The sequence below is a fragment of the Choristoneura fumiferana genome, chromosome 24 (assembly GCF_025370935.1).
Source record: "Choristoneura fumiferana chromosome 24, NRCan_CFum_1, whole genome shotgun sequence".
Lineage (NCBI taxonomy): Eukaryota > Metazoa > Arthropoda > Insecta > Lepidoptera > Tortricidae > Choristoneura > Choristoneura fumiferana.
Genome location: NC_133495.1, coordinates 12,780,502 through 12,800,128, shown reverse-complemented (window position 1 = coordinate 12,800,128; position 19,627 = coordinate 12,780,502). Strand labels below are relative to the sequence as shown.

Sequence of the window (19,627 nt, the reverse complement as noted above, 5' to 3'; positions counted from 1 at the left end):
ATTTTACTATGTTCTACCATAAGCATTTATTAATGCGCTTTATTTCAGAATGTCATACTTTATAGCTATACTTGTTCCTCTCAAGTAGTCATGGATACAACTTGCCCCTGTTCCCCTAACAGCATTCCATAACACACTACAGCATTCTATATTCCTAGTCAAATTAGATATTTTCCAGTAATGTGTTCTTAGCTGCGTTATAGGTAGGTAGATAATTAGTTGTAACTTAAATTCAGACCAACCAATCTTTACTTTTCACTAAAAGTACCGTATGGGTTACCTAGGACGGACACAACGAAGGGTCAATCATTTTATTTAGGCACTAGACAACCACTAGACGATCACATGGCCAATTCACATCTTCACGCTATCATTTAGTAGGTTTCAAACAGCTCAATAGGACTCATAAGCTCTAGTTATATAGGTAGGCTGTACATAGGTAGGTCATAGCTTCAGATTCAGGAGGTTGAACTTTAGGTTAGGTAGGTTTAGCTTTGAGCTGGTAGAGGTTAGATTAATGGGGATAGGAAAAAGTTTATATCGGGGGGGGTTCGTTACAGTGGTGCCGTGACCAGGATTTATGATCAGTTGAATTACTTAGCAGTAGGTTTACTTTTAGTCTTATTGTAGGTTACTATTAGGTGTATTGTTAAAATTTGGTTATCATTATTTTGACTTTTTATGAACTTATTTCTAGAATTTATTAAGTTATTCAATCTCTTATAGGTAGACAGATATTCAGGCAGGTTTTCTAGACAGGCAGGGAATGCCCAGCTATTGTTTTCCTAGTAGAACAATAGCCGGGCACAGTGTTGCCGTGGAATGGAAGTGAGAGTAAAGATTTGGTTTTATTTGTAGTTTTATCGTTCGAAATTATAATTTATAGGGCAGGTATATTAATATTGATAAGGGAAATAACATAATACACAATCGTAAAGTAGATTTTTACTTGAATTTTACATAATTGCTTAGAACTAAACCCTTTCACATACTACGGTTTTTGTCCACTGACTTAGTTCCGTCACAGTGTTTTCCAATTTTATATGCTTAATGAATAAGTTCCGTCACTGTGTTTTCCAATTCTATCCACTTAAATCACTGCATGTCCGGTGTTCACTCATAGTTCATAGTTTATTACACTAATTTTACACATTTTGCACTCCGTTATTCAGTCTTTTATCACATAGTTTATCACCTTATGTGTTTAACTTGGAGTAGGTAGGCATCGTCTGAGACGTAAACATAACAGTCGCTAGGTTATTTTGCACTAAATATTACTTAGATTACTTGAATTGCACATTGCATTGCTTGTCTTCTTTGGAATCGTTTAAAAGTAACAATTAGGTCAATAATCTAGGTCAGTCAAGTCAAAGAAAATATAGGTAGGTAACCTGTAGGGCTACTGCGAGGTTCGTGGGTCGGGGTTCGTATCGTTCGGTTCCTCTGACGCTTATAGTGTTTAATGCGGGAGCGAGCAGGACGGTGCTATACGGGCTTCGATGTTCGAGTTTCGGATTCGGAGTAGGCTCGCCGTCGTATAGACACAGTTGTTTGTTTTTAATAATCCATAGACTAGGAAAGGAAACAGAAAAGTAAAGGGCATACGGCCATACAGCCAAGTTGTAGTAAAGGATAAGTTTTCTGTCATTATTTTGTATGGTTTTAGCGTAAAAGTTGAAATTTAATTTCTGTGTTATTTATGTAATACAGGTACATTTTTATTGTCTATCATAGTCAAATCGAACTTAGTTTAGATAACAAAATTTTTTGTTGCTCGGAGATATTGGATAACCCGAGTTTTTATAATGAATGTGTCGCGTTTGGTACAAAAGGTAATAATTATAATTCATAGGTTGCTACGTTTAGTTTATGTCTATTTTACTAAATAAAAATTAATCTGTTTATCTGTATAAAAAATTCGTAACAAAAGGTATAGGTTAGGTAGGTACAGTCCGGTTTGGTTCATAGACCGACACGAAACCGTCAGTTCAGTTTGTATGTATGTATAAAGTACTCTGTGGGAACCGTGTCGTAATAATATTTAGCGTCATTCGATACACATTGCTTCGGAAAAATATAATTAGTTATTATGAAAGGGTTCCATGTAGGCCGGGAATCAAGTACAGTCAAGTACGAATTGTAGGTATGTGTATTCGAAATATAATTAATTTTACGTTCTAAATGATTAGAGGTACAATTGAATCGAATTGATAGGCAGTAGTAGGTAAATTTAGGTTGTGTTGTTGTATTGTTGTGTTATTAGTTATTACTCAGTTTTATTGGCTCTGAGGGTGATGTATGAGGTTAATTCACTCTGACTTAGGACAAGACGGTAAAATTAGTCATCATCATCATACTAGCCATATATGCGTTCCGCTGTTGGGCGCAGGCCTCCACTCGGACAGGGAGGGCTTTGGCGAGATTTCCACGTAAGCCCAGTCGTGCGTTTTAGTAGTTCAGTTCTATTATAGTTTATAAGGTTATAAAGTTGAAAAGTCGGGGGGGTGTAATAGTTTATTATAATTATAAAGTTATATAGTCGAGGGGGTGTATACTTTAAATCTAAACCTTGACTTACCTATTTTATTTCAGTATTAACTTAACAGGGCAATTCGCTGTTAGGATAGTATTAGCGCACAGGAGGAACCTTTTCTCAATTAGTTTGCAGAGATTTCCTTGGCAGGTTTATGAAATATCACCATGGCGTATGGGGCGAAAGGGTTCTATCTGAGTACGCGAGTGGGATTTTTCAGCTGTAGGTACTTTTGGCCCCGACGCAGAGGGAGGAGTGTTGTGGGTTTGGTCGCTGTGTGTGTGTTTGTATGTCTGTGTGTCCTTCTGTTTGTCTGTCTGTGGCGCCGTGGCTCTTGAACGGGTGGACCGATTTGAGTGCGGGTTTTGTTTGAAACATTTTTAAATTAGGGTTCCAAGTCTCTCGGATTACGAATCGCCGAAGTATTTTATCGACGAGTTGATGTTTTTATCACTTCATGATATTAGGGTATTGTGAATAGGATTATTTTAGTTCTTTCGAGCCTTTAGTTCCTTTTAGTTCTTTGAGGTCCTTTGAGGTTCTTTGGGGTCTTGAAAGGTCCTGGATGTCTTGGATGTGTTGGATGCCTACGATGTTTCCGATGTTCCTCGAATTCTCCGATTTCATTGAGTTAAGGTCCCAAGAATAAGGTTCTTAGTGGTAAGGTTCTTGAAATAAGGATTACTTGTCTTATGATACTTACTAGGAGGAGATAAGATTCTTCGTCTTAGAATTCTCAAATAGCGTTCGACAAAGTAGGGTGCCTCGAGATAGGGCTCCGCGCGACAAGGTTCCTCGAGATAGGGTTCCACATCTTTATCACGTTGAGGTTCCGATAAGATTTTATGTATGCGTGAAGTTTGTGATAATTACGACCTTTTTAGTTACTACTATTAGTTTAGAACTTAGGGCATATAAGTAGCTTTTGTGTTTAAATAATTTCTTTATAGTTATATAAGGTTATGTATTCGTGGGTGATTGGCGTTAGTCAACCTTAGTTGACACCGGGTTAGTTCATCCATTATTTGGTGATGTGTAAACCACCAGTAGGTACAAAAAGCTTTAAATTTTGTTGTGTTACTAAGTTTTGCAAAGTTAAAGGTATCGCGTACTTAACTATTTAAATTAAATGACTTTAATTACATATTTATTTATTTCAAAAAACTGCTAGGCGATGGCTGGACGACGATATGGACAATGGTCATAGTTAGGCTCTTTCAGTTCTGGGTTTACACCTCAGTTAATCTATAGTAGATAGGTAGGTAACTTGCTATTAAGTATTGCTCGATTCTGACGTAAGTAGGTAGGTACCACTCAAAATTGTTTGAATCGTCCCACTAATATTAAGGTCTGAAAGTATGTGTGTCTATTGGGTCGTTGTTTGTTACCTTTTTAATATCTGAACTGCTGAACCGTTTTGGATGAAATTCAGTATGTGAATGGTTTGACGCTCGTAGAAGGGCATAGCATAGGATGGGTTTTTATTCCAAAAGGTTCCCGCGGGATGGCGGAGAATTGATTCTGCGCGAGCGGAGTCGCGGACATTGCAATAGCTAGTATTTATTAGTTAAGCAATACTTGCGTTTCTTACTTCTTGCTACTTTTGTTTTACGCTTAGTTGTTCCAATTGATCTTATGACAATTTATAAGTACATATGTATGTATGTTCTCAATTACTAAAGTTGGTAGCTCTCATCAAGTATCGGACTAATATTACGAAGAAAGGTTATTTGGTAAGAAAGCATGTTTGTTAGGATGCCTATTTAGATCAAATCGTGTAAAACAGATATCTCCCGCTACCACAGAATAGATAATAGTATAAGTACGGTTGCTAGGCCGCAAATAAGAGGCATAAAGTATAGTTGTCTTCAACAGAATTGCTTCAAAAAACTCCGGAGGTTAAGTAGATTTTGATAACACCAAATCAATTATTGCAACTATGTGAATGAAGATTTTACGTAGGTAGCACGACAATCAGTTGTGGGGTATGTAATTGAAGTTTTAGTACTTATTACCACTACTTGCAGTTCCGAATAGAAAACAGTCAAGCGTAGTTAGAGTAGATTACGCATGTATGTATGTCTGTAGGTGTGTGTATGTGTGTGCGGTTCGGGTCCCTTAAGTTGAGTTTGCTCCACTTCCGGTGATCGGATTGACTTGGAATTTGGTATAGAAAAATGTAATACGAGTACTTAGCGTAATGCGTACGTAACGGTATGGTAAGCGGAAGGTACAGTCTGAGAAAAAAAAAAACAAACTTATTAGTTTAACTTAGAATGGGATATCCCGTTATCTTAGTAGCTAGGTGCTTGGCTTGGTTTTGCCTGCTATACAAATAGGACCTTGAAAAAAAAAAACAGGTTTAGTCATGATAAACAAACTTTCATTTGCTAAACGTTTTGCTCTGTGTAGTACAGGCGTTTTCAACCTTTTGGTTTTAACGACACACTTTTGTTCATCAAAATTCTACGGCACACCAATAAAAAAAAAAAACAGCCAAGGGCGAGTCGGACTGGCGCGTACAGGGTTCCGTATAGTAAAACCATATTATGTATAACATGACAGACAGCAGAGGCTTATTAATCTTACACGCGACGCGTCAGTTGTTTTCATACTATTTCTCATTAAAGTAGCTATACATGGTTTCAATGCACCATGCACTTCGCGGCAACCGCAGCACACCGGTTGAAAATATCTGGGGTAGTAGTTTGATAAATGCGGTGGTAACATACAAATATGTATGTATGTATATGCAAAAGCTATGTATTTGATTTAATTTTGAGTAACACCAATAGAAATTTTAGGATTTTAATTTAAGATAGCGAAGTATAATTGCGGCCTCATAATGCTAGTACCATCACGATTAATTTTTGAGTTAGCAATAAGTGTTTATCCAAACGTAACTTCGTTTTAAAGTTCTGTCTGATTAATTTCTGAATGCAGTAGATATTTTGTTTATAAGCGTGAATGCTTGCGTAAAACGTACGTAAATAAGTTGATGAAAACAGTACGGTTTTTGTAGGCTAAATAAATACTAATTCCTTTATTACATCGGTATAGTATCCGACAGTTAGCAGGACGTGATATATTTAGGCATCAATTTTCAATGCCGTGAATGTAAGAGAATAATAGTACTAAGGCTAGATTATTTTCCATCTTTATTTCCAATAGCATATCTATTTATAGTAAAGTTCCTCTTTGGTACTTACACAAGCTGTTTGCCAAATTTCAAAGCTAGAATTTAATGAAACTACGCACACACGTGAGCATGAGCATTGTATGTCTGTCAATCATTTGTGGTGATGTTTGAAAATAAAACTTTAAGATTAGCGCGTAAAATTGCAACTAGACAGATTCAATTATTTTTGTTTCATTTTATTATTAAGCTCCATAATGGATAAGGTATAGGTATACAAAAAAAAAAACCGTTAAGTCAAAAGTAATATGCGTACGTTGGTAGCTTCATAGATACACCTAGGGACAATTAATGTAGGTACATTTATAGTCAGAAACAGGAGTGATAAGCAGGTTGTATAAATAATTTAGGCCAGAGATGAGGTACCTATATGATTTTATTTTTGAAGGTATTCAGTTGTTGTTGTAGCTGGGGCCTCTGTCCATATTAAGTTTAGCCATCGATCACTAAAGCTATTCAGTGCATTTATATCTTCCTACCGTTTCCTCTATCTTACTTCAAAACTCATCAAAATTTGTTCAGCATTTTAGACAAAGGATTTAACTGACAATTAGGTGGACGCCGACTTTGCATTACTTAGTTGAAAGTTGAGTTTCAAGCATTAGTAACCAATGGTTAAGGTAACGTCGTAGAGTCTGGTTGTATAAGTGCAAGTAGGTACGAGTATGTTTCCGCTTTTCTTAAATTAAGTACCATAAGGATTTCAAATGCGACATAGAATTAGAGTCAACTGCCCATATGGTTTGGAATGTTATTTCTTTTATTACAATTAACAATGCACTATTACTGTTACTATTACTAGGATTATTTATTGCCGTTAATTATTGTTTTCACATCAGTGTATGTTTTCCTTATCCCCAACTGCTATTTATTCTAAAATAGGATTTCATCATCAAAAGGATTTGGGAATCGGTTGTGCAACTCATTGTGGGCACAAGCGTTCTCTCGACACGTGTGCTATCGGAATAAACTAAATTATGTCATAGCTGTGCAGATTTCCTCGCGATGGTTCTTACGTAATTGTTTCTATGTGGGTAGATTTATTAATTCATTTTGCTTCAAATATAGTGATTTTATGCTTTTGATAAACTTATGTTAGCTCCCATATTTAGATGTAGATATGGATATGAATATAGTAGATATTTAAAGATCTGGGTATTATTTACCTACTCTACGTTTGTTTGGCATTTGAGTTATCCATTTACAGGTGTATTTAATTAAATCATTGATTAATTTAAAGTCGCGACTTGTGCGAGGAGTTGTTCTGTTGTAGTAGTGCGGTGTTTCAGAAAATAGGCAGGGTTTCGCTATGATGAGGCGTTTCTTCTACCCTAGTATTTAATGATTGTGCGTCTCGCGATATGGTTATGTTAGGAGAGTTCGGGTAGGCCGCACAAAATCCAAGTAGATAGTTGATTAGTTTTAGGTCGGTTTATGTCATAAGTATGTCTTTGTGACATTATAGGTAAAAATGATCACGGTATAGTAAATGGTGTTAAGTTAAGCGGTTGATTAATTACTGCCTTATCATTTCGCAATTATTAATTATAATAATTTTAGATCAAAATGAGTTTCATTTAAAAATATCTAATACTATTCCACTTTTAATCCAGTTCTATTCTTGATTAGTAATGAAACCAGGTTTAATGTTTAACTGCGTTTTAAATAAAGAAACGTAGGTAGTTGACATTTAACGCATTTAATATACCTACCATTCTTATTGTACTACTTCATGCTTAGAGTAAATAGGTACTGGAAACGTTAGTAAACGTAATGACTCCTCGGTATTTTAAAATCTTGTCCCTAAAATTTATTTATTAAGTTGCGGTTATTACTATATATAAAAAAAAATCGGTTCTTTTATTTCAAACATAAGTTGAAGGCTTGGAAAAATTTCAGCTAACTACATATAATTATGGAATAAAAAAAAAATACAAAATTATGTTAGGTAGACACTAGGTGATTGGAGAAAGTAAGAAATTACTAATTTTAGGGTCTAATTAACTTTAATGTTTCTACGTGAAAATTATTACTTACATCTGAGTTATCCTTAGGGATTGTTGAGATGTTGTGGCACGTGTGAAAAAGAAGATTGGGGAAGGATGAATGTGATTGGTTACTGACAATTTGACTGGACGAGACTAACAAAAAAAAACTTAAGACTTGACTCTACTCTAGTATGAGGGGCTATAACAACTCGGCAGTTCTGTGGATGATAAGGATGGTTTGTTGGCACTTGACTCCTGACACAGCACTCAACCAATGATTTTTCTTGTGCAAAAGGTGATAGGTTAAGTCAAAATTGACATCAGCGTTGACGCTGGCACCAGAAAATTCATCACTATACGATTTCCACCCAAGCAGATGCTAAGGTGCTAATGCTAAATCGCCACAACACTGCACATTCCCCAAAGGACTAGTGTCCATGGTGCTGGAGGGATGTTTAGGGTTAGACTGTTGATTAACGGATGTTTATGACCCACGATGACGGATACCGTACTTTATGTACACTGATGCTTCGCGCTCAACCATCCAGCTTTGGAGGAGGGTATATTGGCGGCTCCATTTCCGGTCGACAGGCAGATGCAAGACTGGGGTGGAGGAGCTGATATAGTGCTATTAGAGCTGACTGTCTCACAACCAGTTCCTCTGTCCGACGCTCCCTCGTGGTGTGATGAATGATCCATAATCAAACTGTCGAAAGGTCTGAGGATTCCTCTAGTTACTTTGGTCAATACCTTTTGGCATAAATACTCACCACGCCACAACTTTCATTCATGGGAAGAGCGCTTATAAATTGAAAGTGATAATTAAGACTCATATATTTGTGAAAGGTTGTTGAAATGTTTTTTCCAGTTTAACAGTTTCCACTTACAAAAACATTTGGGGGTGATTGAAACGGAACAAGAGACATCTTGTACCGCTTCGTTCACAAATATATGAATAAATAAATAAATAAACACAAAATTAAATAACTACTGCAAAGTTCACAATGTATTAAATAAGCCTCTGTTGTTTACCACGTCTGGTCCTTATTATTCGGTTAATCGCTTATTTACTTACATAAATAATCATATTAAACATTAGCAGAAAATTTGACTTTATATAACCACAAACAAATATTTAGATTTAAATGAGATATAATATACTTGATGATAAAACAATAAAGCTCTTCGTTTTTCACAGCTCTATACATTATTCAAACTTAGAACTAACCTTCGCTTCCATTCATCGTTCGGTGTTTTAAATTAATATGACTATCTCATCTCATCGTTTATCTCTTTTACATGTTGTTTAAAATCAACCTTCAGTTTCGTTCGTCGTTCATTATTCAGAGTCGTATACCTGTCTCGCTCTTACTCTTACAAACTCTATTGCTTTCGGACTTTCGCGGCTCGATTCAAACTGGAAGGTTCTTCAATTATCGATCGGGAAAAAAAAATGGAGGTGCTGGGGGCATTCGGTTCTGGATTTTTGGAAGAGAAGGTCGTTGCGCTGCTGGGTGATTTGCGCGTTTTTATTAATTTTAATTTAATTTATGATGGAGCTTGCGGATTGGTATTGAGAGACCGATGTCGCTGGGGAGTACCCATGCGTTTTTGTTTGTTCTTTTGCTATTTATTAGTCCTCCCGTCTCTTTAATCTTTGATCGTAAATAGGCTGGCAGGCCGGCGGGGAGTCTGATGTCGCTGGGCAATGCTCACGCGTTTTTGTTTCGGTTCTTTCGCTGCTAGTCTTCCAGCTTAGTTCTTTATTCTGTGAGGTCTGATTTGAGCCTCGGGGTTGGATACCTTGCGGTGCTAACGAAAACCCCCGCTAGGATCTCCGCGGTCACCATTACCCAGGAACCAGGAACTGTGAGGTCAGATATGTATTTCTTTATCTTGTGCAACGAGTCATGTAAGTACGCCCTTGTTAACTTTACTCATTTACTGTTGTGTGCGATATATATATACATATATTATATGTGTGCTTAGGGACTTAATAGAAAAATAATGGAAAAATAATCTATTAAAGTTTCTATGTCTGAGGTTGACACAATTATGGGATACCTACTAATAATTCCATCCAAAGAAAATTCTCGACATTTATGTGTTATATTTGGTCAAAGCTAGGCATGTAGCAAAGTTCTATTCTTGACAGGGGAACGCTATTCATGTACTGAGAGCCAGACTGAATAAATCGTAAATGTATAAACTATCTGCTATCGACAGATTCTTACAAAACAATAATATAAATAATTGCAGTATTCTTAAAGTGGGTAACTTATATTGTGTTTGACTGTACAGACGGGGAGACCATTACCTCCATCCAATAGATATTAAGTTGGTTGGTATTCTATTTCTCTAAGATAAATCCATAGGTAGTGAATGAATACTACTTACCTGCATAGCAAATAATCTGCCTTTACTTGATAGGATAAGAATACCCAAATTGAAATCTATAACCCGGTCTATAAACAGGTGGGAGGTAATTAGGGGGGGACAATAATTTATACATATAATATATATATTAACCCTTTCTACATTAACCTCAAGCTTATAATTAATCGTTGAAATTGGTGATGTAGAATATTTCCAAATAAATCCTATAATTCTTCATGAGTATTCAATCAATACAAATACAAGCTATAGTAAGAGTAAACCTAACACCTAGTGCATTAATATATTATAGGTAAGGAAAATACATTTCATCTACAAACAACTGGCAAGCATTATCGCTTGTGATTATATACTTTACCTAGGTACAACATTTTAGCTAGCACTTGACTCTAGAATTCCACCATTGTGGAACTAACAAAGCTAAAAATTAGAACTGGTAGGCGGATGAGAATTTGCTGTATACTATTGACTAACTAATCACTGGAATGTTGTTGTGAGCTTTTATTATTAAATAGAAATCATATAAATTCTTAAGGTTAATTTATCAATTAAATAAACTATTTATAGCAAGAGTACTTTTGCCATACCATTATATTATAGGAAGGAAACCCAAATGCTATTTCTAATTGACTTGTATATACCGACTTTATGAATTTTATCACCTGGTGGACACATAAGTATATTACCTATATACAACTTTATTATCCTGCATTTGAGCCCTAGAATGCTCTTTATTTACTTAACTAATCCATTTAATTCTGTGTGCTTATTTCCAATTGCTGAAGTAAAATGGAAAACTTATAGTACCATATTCCTGTTCTACCTATCGCTCACATAATATCCTTATAGTGTGGGTAGTATTCTGTATATCCCCATTATACTATAGCAAAAGGAAACATTATTTTATTCTCATTTTGTTTGTGTTTTATTAAACTGTTTTCATTTGGCTTATTTTACTGTTTTTATTTTACACTGTGTTTTTACTAATCCTGTGTTCTTCCCTTCTTAGCATTTTAGAAATCTTGGTTTGTTATTATAGCTAAGTGTTTTAAAAGTCATGATTTTAATAAACTTCACAGACCTATATAATCACTAGGCTAATCTCCTTAAATCTTAGATATTTTACTATGTTCTACCATAAGCATTTATTAATGCGCTTTATTTCAGAAGGTCATACTTTATAGCTATACTTGTTCCTCTCAAGTAGTCATGGATACAACTTGCCCCTGTTCCCCTAACAGCATTCCATAACACACTACACCATTCTATATTCCTAGTCAAATTAGTTATTTTCTAGTAATGTGTTCTTAGCTGCGTTATAGGTAGGTAGATAATTAGTTGTAGCTTAAATTCAGACCAACCAATCTTTACTTCTTCACTAAAAGTACCGTATGGGTTACCTAGGACGGACACAACGAAGGGTCAATCATTTTATTTAGGCACTAGACAACCACTAGACGATCACATGGCCAAATCAAATCATCACGCTATCATATAGTAGGTTTCAGACATCTCAGTAGGACTCATAAGCTCTAGTTATATAGGTAGGCTGCACATAGGTAGGTCATAAGTTTGAGCTTAGGGCTTTTGATTAATTAACAGTTAGCTTCGAGCTTTTGACTTGAGCTTGGTAGTTTAGATTACTGGAGGGAAGACAGAAAAGTCATATTTGGGGGGGTTAGTTACAAACTCACAATGGTTTCACGACAGATTGAAACTGAACGTCCCATTTTATTACAAAAACACTCGGCCGGTCATTCAGGCTCGACAAGCGTACCCATTCATTCAAATACTATTAAATAGTAAAAAAATGAATGTGGGTCCCGTATACATCATCAGCCGAAAGTATAGTAGCAATGAACGAAATCTACCGTTTGTCCACAAGATCTTGGAATTCCTACAAAAGCGGCATCTTCTGATTGTACACGCCACTCAAAAACCTTTCTCTCTCTTCGGTTATCCTGAAGGCTGCTACGAAACTCGAAAATCGAAGTTCGTATCGTACCGTCACTCTCACTCTCGTATTAATCAACATAAGCGTCAGGACGACAAGGTTTTGCAGGTGGTAGGACCTTGTGCAAGGTCCGCCCGGATTGCTACCACCATCTTGCTCGCTAATCCTGCCGTGAAGCAGCAGTGCTTGCACTGTTGTGTTTCGGCGTGGAGAGTAAGACAGCCGGTGAAATTACTGGCACTTGAGGTATCCCATCTTAAGCCTCTAGGTTGGCAACGCATCTGCAATCCCCCTGGTGTTGCAGGTGTCTATGGGCGGTGGTGATCTCTTATCATCAGGAGACCCACTTGCTCGTTTGCCATCCAGTTGAATAAAAAAAACTAGGTACTAGGTACAGGTACGTAAATTCGTTGAACCAAAGTCACCGATATCGCTCGTTGACGTGATACAGGGCGGGCTATACGCTCGAAGAACAGGCCCTATATACCTACTACGTAGTGAAAAATTCGAACTTCCTATCTTTTTTTTTATTTGACTGGATGGCAAACGAGCAAGTGGGTCTCCTGATGGTAAGAGATCACCACCGCCCATAAACACATGCGCACATGCGTTGCCAACCTAGAGGCCTAAGATGGGAGTGCCAGTTATTTCCCCGGCTGTCTTACTCTCCCCGCCACGCACTGCTGCTTCACGGCAGGATTAGCGAGCAAGATGGTGGTAGCAATCCGGGCGGACCTTGCACAAGGTCCTACCACCTGCAAAAGAATTCTGAAAACTTTGCAGTCTCTCTATATAAAGGGTAAGGTTGCCTGTTTACTGCAGCGGAGCTTTCGTGAGTGAACAGATCTGTACAACAATATTATGATCAATGCGTCCCAAACACGTCATTGCGATAAGGTTCCATAGTCGCTTAACAATCAAATTGACTGTACAATGAAACCCTAAAAATAGCCATTTATCACCTCAGTGAGCTGCCACGCGGAGCCAAAGCTGTGCTTCAAACGGGGTGTGCTGAATGACTGAGGTAATCGGTTTATAGTTAAGCTCTAGCTGGGAAATTGGAAAAAACCGGTCAAATGCGACTCCGTTTCCGCTCACTAACGGTTCCATACAAATTTAAAAGCTATAAAAAATTTACAGTCAAAGAAACTGAATACTTCATAGTGTTTCCACGTAAAACAAAGTTTTTTTTAAGTTTTTCCTTACTATGATTTCTTTGGCAAATGTGTTTGAGTTCATGACATTAGTAGCACAAATACAAGGAAGAAGAGAAGAGAAGAAAAAAGAAGAAGAAGAGAAGAAAAAAAAAGAAGAGATCCTTTAAGGGATAAGTTCGCCTTTGTACATCTTATTATCCTGTGTTATGTTATTTTCATGTGTGTTATGTACAATAAAGAGTTTTACAATACAATACAAGGTGTCAATTAAATAACTGAAAACCTCAGACACCCTAAAAATATTTTTTCATTTTAAGTTAGTTGATTGCATTAATTTTTTCATCACACTTGCACGTAAACAGTGTCGTAACATGCAGGCTACCTTGGTTGCAACCCCCCAAATAAAGCCCTCGACCTTAATGTGTTTGTCATGAAACCCGTGGTCGGTAAATAAGTCAGTCCCCGTACTGATGCTGCTGCGCGCGCTGCTGCAGGACCACATGCACACGCGGCTCAGGCACATGCTGAGGGAGGGGGAGGGCGGCGCTGCCAAGAGCGCAGCCTAAGGTATCGCCAATATTTGGAACAATTATATTTTTTCTTTTAGAAATATTAAATTTTACTCTCAAATGTGATGAAAAACATTGTATGTCGCACGGGCGGTACTAGGATTACGAATACTCATTAAAGCCCTCAGTCTTCGACTTCGGGCTTCCAATAGACTCTCGTTCGTAATTCCTTATTTACCGCCCTTAAGACACAATGTACTATAAGTACCTTCATTATTTTAAAAGATATTCGTGTGTTTTTCTAAGTTAATAATACACAATGATATGTATTACCTACACGCTCTACACTCATTATTTGTATTTGTCAGTTGCGTTTTGACGTTTTTAGAAGGAAACCACACAGTGACAGCAAACCGGCCAGTATTCAATATCGAAATAGTATGCAACCTCGCTAAAATATTTAATTGGCGCCTGTTGCAGCCGTAACTTTTAGAGTGGCACAATAAAAAAGGGATTTAGGTACTTGTCCCACCGCCGACGATGAGCGAGAAGCGAGTAGAGCGAGTAACTAGAAACGAGTGGGTGAGCAGCGAGAAGCGAGTGTAGTTCTGTCGCTGGCTGTAAGCGAGTGTTCGAGTGCGACGGGCGATTACTCGCTCCACTTGACTCGCTCGTGCGGGGCGGCCGCCAAGCTGACATCGCTGAGCGTGTATCTATAGCTCAGCGAGTTTTATAGCTCTTGTCGCTGCGACAAAAGATGTAAGAGCGAGTTCTCGCCGACAGTGTGAACAACCAGCGATCAACTATTAATATATGTGTCTCTTTTACTCACACAGGATCTTATATCTTTTGTTTGTTTCTTGAGCGAGAAAATAGTCGATAGCCAATTTTTTCCTCGCTGGCGGTGAGACAACTGCCTAAAAAATACATACACAACCTGATTTAAAACATGTGTAATGGATTCTACTCTCGATTCTGAGCAAACTACTTTCTGGTTTTCAGTTATTTAATTAACACCTTGTATATTATTATGCACATGGAATAAACATTATTTCTACTGGGTAAATAAGTTTTTGTTAAATAATTCATTTTTAATAGAAGCTTTTTTGCTGACTGTACTTTTTGTTGACTGTATTTGCATTGTCATCTAAACTACATATCCGTACCTTTCATGTCGGTACTATTAACCATTGAGGAGGTCCCTCGTGCGGAGACGATCCTGGCAGGACCACCAAGATGTCACTACCAGATTATTGTATTTTCACCAAATTTACATAGTTATGCCAAATTTCAAGTCGATCGGACCACTGGGAGTGTGTCAAATTTAGCTACCAAGATTTGACCCAAACAAATAAACAAACAGGGCAAGCTAAAGAAAAGCTTGTAAAAACGTTTATACACCATGTATTCCTTGATTTCCGCAAACTGTACCACAATATTGTGCTCGTATCTTGTATGTAATTATATTGATTAGCTACATTAATGAAAAAAGTTAATTTGTACCAAGTTCACGAAATGCTACTAGAAGAACCACTAACCAATTTGTCGTTATTTGCTTCTCTTTCTAACTAACTTAGTATAACAAAGACGCAGTGAGTTAGAAACGAGAAAATGGCAGACTAGAAAATATATAGTTAAGACCTAAATTAAGAGGAATGAGTTTGTCTGTAACAGATGGGTGGAACTAAAACCAACCCAGATCTTTTTTCTGTTTCCACTGTTTTCTTATAAACATAGGTAGAAAATAACATAAATACGTGACATCTCAAGTAGGAATAGAATATTGAAAACAGTTTATACACTATCTTGGTAAAAATCTACGTAATAAGACTAGTCTTTACCAGCTTAAATCATTATAGATTTGGCAGTTGAAATTAAATTCCAGGGTTTTATGGTTGGCAATTTGGAGTCTTTTTGTATTTTTTATTTCAACTCCAAAGTTACTTTTACGGTCATCCCAGGGTTTTCAAAATTCAAGTTCAAATTCAATACAAGTTCATTACGTAAGTGAAAACCTCAAAACACATCCCAAAAGCTTTTTTATTTCAAGTTTTTTATTTCACTTTAAAGTAGCTAATTAATTATGTAATTATTTACAAAAATATTCATAAGCTTTGCTTAGTCAGTAAACCCTACACTCGTATCCCTAAATGGGGTACGCCTGTATTCCTAAATGGGGTAGGCAGAGTACACGAAACATTACCGCTTCGGAGCCACTTTTAGCAATTTTAGGTTTTAAGTTTGACAACAAAGGTACAATAGTGACAGGTCGCTAGCCTGTCGCCTACGGTACACCTTAACCTATATCCTCAGTCGCCTCTTACGACATCCACAGAAGAAATGAAGATAAAAGGATAAAAGGATTTTAAAAAACAAAGTACTGATGCATAAAATGCCCATGGTTCCATTAATTTAAAATATTTCCGAAAAATGTAATCAACAAAAAACACATAATTATTGAAATCATACAACATTTCTCGAAAATCAGTTTTAAGGGTTAATTTACAGTCAGTTTTATGAAAAAAAGAAATGCTTCCTTTACAGAACAGATAGCTGGACAAACATAAAAAAGCATTTTTGCCCAAACTGAAACTGACAGAGGAATCATAAATGCGAAAGTTATAAGTTACGAGCAGTATGGTAAAAGCTAATATTTCCACGGGAATGTTATTTCTCACTTGAGATGCACAAAGTAAAGCCAGGGTAACTAGCTGTCAAGTTTGGCTCGACTAAACGTTCTAACTGCTACTAAGTCAGTTTTCGAACGAGCAACTAAACAGTTAGTGGATTAACTACAGTCTTAGTTATGTTTTATCTAAGATTACGGAGCTAATGGAGTTACGGAGGATAAACAGAGCTCTGGCTTTGTGCATAGCTTTTGCGGCTGAAGTGTAAGCTTAAATCAGCTTTGCAGCTTTACTTGCTGTGTGACAGTGAGATGTGCATAGATCACCTTAAGAGTTCCTATTATTTTCTTTTTGAGCTGCTGAGTGTCCTATTTTTTAACCCCCGACGCAAAAAGTGGGGTGTTATAAGTTTGACGCCAATGTTGTTCTGCCTGTCTATGAAATCGTAGCCCTCAAGATGGATCGATTTCGATGCGGTTTTTACAATGTGAAAGCGAGTTTCCTTGTGGTGGTTGTTAGCTATGTATTAATAAAATCGGTTCAAAAATGTTTGAGATATTGTACTTTGAAATGATAATGTCGGGAGTTTTTCAACTTTTTTAAGTTGGTTAGGCTAGGTTAGGTTATCTTTAACCTTTTTTATTCTGTCGTTACTTTACAGAGGTCTATTGTCAAAGAATTACAATATTTTTTTGTTGCTACCAAACTTCCCACACCTTTAAGCATTTTATGAAGAGGCTTGAGACCAGCCGTGGGAGTAGTGGTACGTAAAGCATGAGAGAGACACGGGGTCACAGTACCTATCAGCTGTGTTTGCGCATTAAACCTTCGTATGTAGTACAGGGTGCTCTCTGAAAAAACTCAGTGTCAGTGTCATAACCATAGCATTCTTGGATAACTGTTATTGTCCACCGCAAAAGCATATAACAAATTTATACCACAACTATCACGCAAGACCCCCGCTTTAACCATCAATCAGCTAAATGCTTCTGCATTATTAAAAAAGTCCCTTTTGGCATCAGCTCCTGGTCATCCGCAACCCAATAATTTCTCGCCATACCAAGATGTTTAGATATAACATCGCCTAAACCATTAACAACATTAACATACATTTAAGCGCACATGGCGTTATAAAAAACGTGTGAATAATTCGAAAAAAGTCGACGCGTCGGCTCTTAGCACGGTGAAAAATGGTCGTTGAATAATAGGCCCTAAGAAAAATGGCTACGAAGGAACGTTTTAATTCTGCGAAATAATATATCAACCGCAATGTCCTTGTTTTGCTAAAGGGTTCATACTTAGGAGTTGAATTGTTAATGAAATGGTAGTAAATATAGCAGAAAAAAAAAGCCGTGGTGGCCTAGTGGTTTGACCAATCGCCTCTCAAACAGAGGGTCGTGGGTTCAAATCCCGGCTCGCACCTCTGAGTTTTTTCAAAATTCATGTGCGGATTACATTTGAAATTTACCACGAGCTTTGCGGTGAAGGAAATCATCGTGAGGAAACCTGCACAAACCTGCGAAGCAATTTCAATGGTGTGTGTGAAGTTTCCCAATCTGCACTGGGCCCGCGTAGGAACTATGGCCCAAGCCCTCTTGTTCTGAGAGGAGGCCTGTGCCCAGCAGTGGACGTATATAGGCTGGGATGATGATGATGATGATGTGCATGTGCATGTGTCGCTCTTAAGAATAACATATAGGCTACTTTTCAACCGACTTCAAAAACGGTGGAGGTTCTCAATTCGATATATAATATTATACAAGGTTTTTGAAGACGGTTCATTTTTTTTCGATATAGCCACGGAATCGAGATCGGCCATTCATATTTATCTATGCAGCAGTCTGATTACCGTGCCACTTTTTTCCCACTAGTGACACGGTAATTACACTTGAGTGCACAAGTAAATGGGAATAAAGTTTGCATTCAATTTCTTTCTAGAGAAATAAAATTTGCTATGTACTTTCTATGTTCGTCGTAGCATGTGACAATTTAAACGTCCATATCTTCAAGTTTTTTTTTACACAATTCGGTTTGACCTTTGTTGTAAACTAGTCCTTTCTTCTTTCTGTAAAGAAGGTTGCCTGGAAGAGATCGCTCTTAAGCGATAAGACCGCCTATTGCTCACCTTGTATTTTTTTCTCTATGTGTATCTGTTTTCTGTATCGCTTACTATGTCTGATGTACAATAAAGAGTCTTTGTATTTTATTTGTATTGTATTGTTTTTCAGACGTTAAAATATAATATACTTAATTATGTTAACAAATTGAAAAAAAAACCATTCTTATTATTATGTTTGTGTTAAACGGTAGTTTAATGCGGACATTCTGCCCAAATATTCCGTATTATAATCTAAATATTTACATTAACATTTCTTAGACTACAAAGATGATACAAACGTATACGAAGCTTACGTGTCGGCGACGAGACACGAAAGTCAACACCCCATTAACTTGACAAGCTCTTATGCTAATAGTACCTTGCACTACCTCAAAACCCCTAGGGAAAACATGTCGTACTTACGTTAAATAACTAAACACTTTAGTCTGGCAAACTTGACATCTTTGAATACGAGACTCGCGATCGTAACTGTTAATTTGTCGAGTTAGGCATCACACATCAAACAGCGAACAGATATGGCTTTTTTTAACCTCAATAGGTGGCATCGTTTTCAGTTTTTAATGTATTATCAAACTGCTTCGCCTGCAGTCTCCCGATGATGCTGAGTCACATAGACAGCTTAAATACGAATTTCGAATTCCCTGCGACACGATATTCAATCAATCACGATAGTCAATCTAAACCTGCCAAGTGGTCAGTTTTACCACCTGCCAGCGGTATACAGCCTAATTCCTACAGTACCTTTAATACCGCTCGTGTTAAAGATACGATAGAGCGGAATAAAGGATCCAAAGTGTTTGCAAGAGATATGTCCATTGGGTAAAGCCAAATGACAAAGCTGAAGAGGGATGATGGCAGTGTAGCATCGACTAAAGCGGAAGTAGAAATCGAGGAGTTCCATGGACGGCTCTACGAGTCGGTCACTAAGCCTGTTTCCAGTGCGGCGACTCTAGACCCAAGAGCCAAACTGACCCGACACTATACCGAGGATATCCCGGACATCAACCTGTACGATATAAGAATGGCCCTGAAACATCTCAAGAACAACAAGACACCGGATGAGGACGGAATTACGTCAATGTACGTAAATCTGAATAATCTTAATTTATATTTTGACTCTCTATGTTCGTAAACCAACTAAAACAATACC

General features: G+C 37.2%; 1 protein-coding gene and 1 pseudogene across 4 annotated transcripts in view; one reads left to right on the top strand and one right to left on the bottom strand.

Annotated features, from left to right (window-relative positions):
- Neto (Neuropilin and tolloid-like) overlaps positions 1–19,627 on the bottom strand; it is a 341,810-nt gene that overhangs the window by 251,108 nt on the left and 71,075 nt on the right. The window lies entirely within an intron of this gene.
- The window catches only part of LOC141441970 (uncharacterized), a 25,638-nt pseudogene continuing 25,317 nt past the window's right edge, over positions 19,307–19,627 (top strand).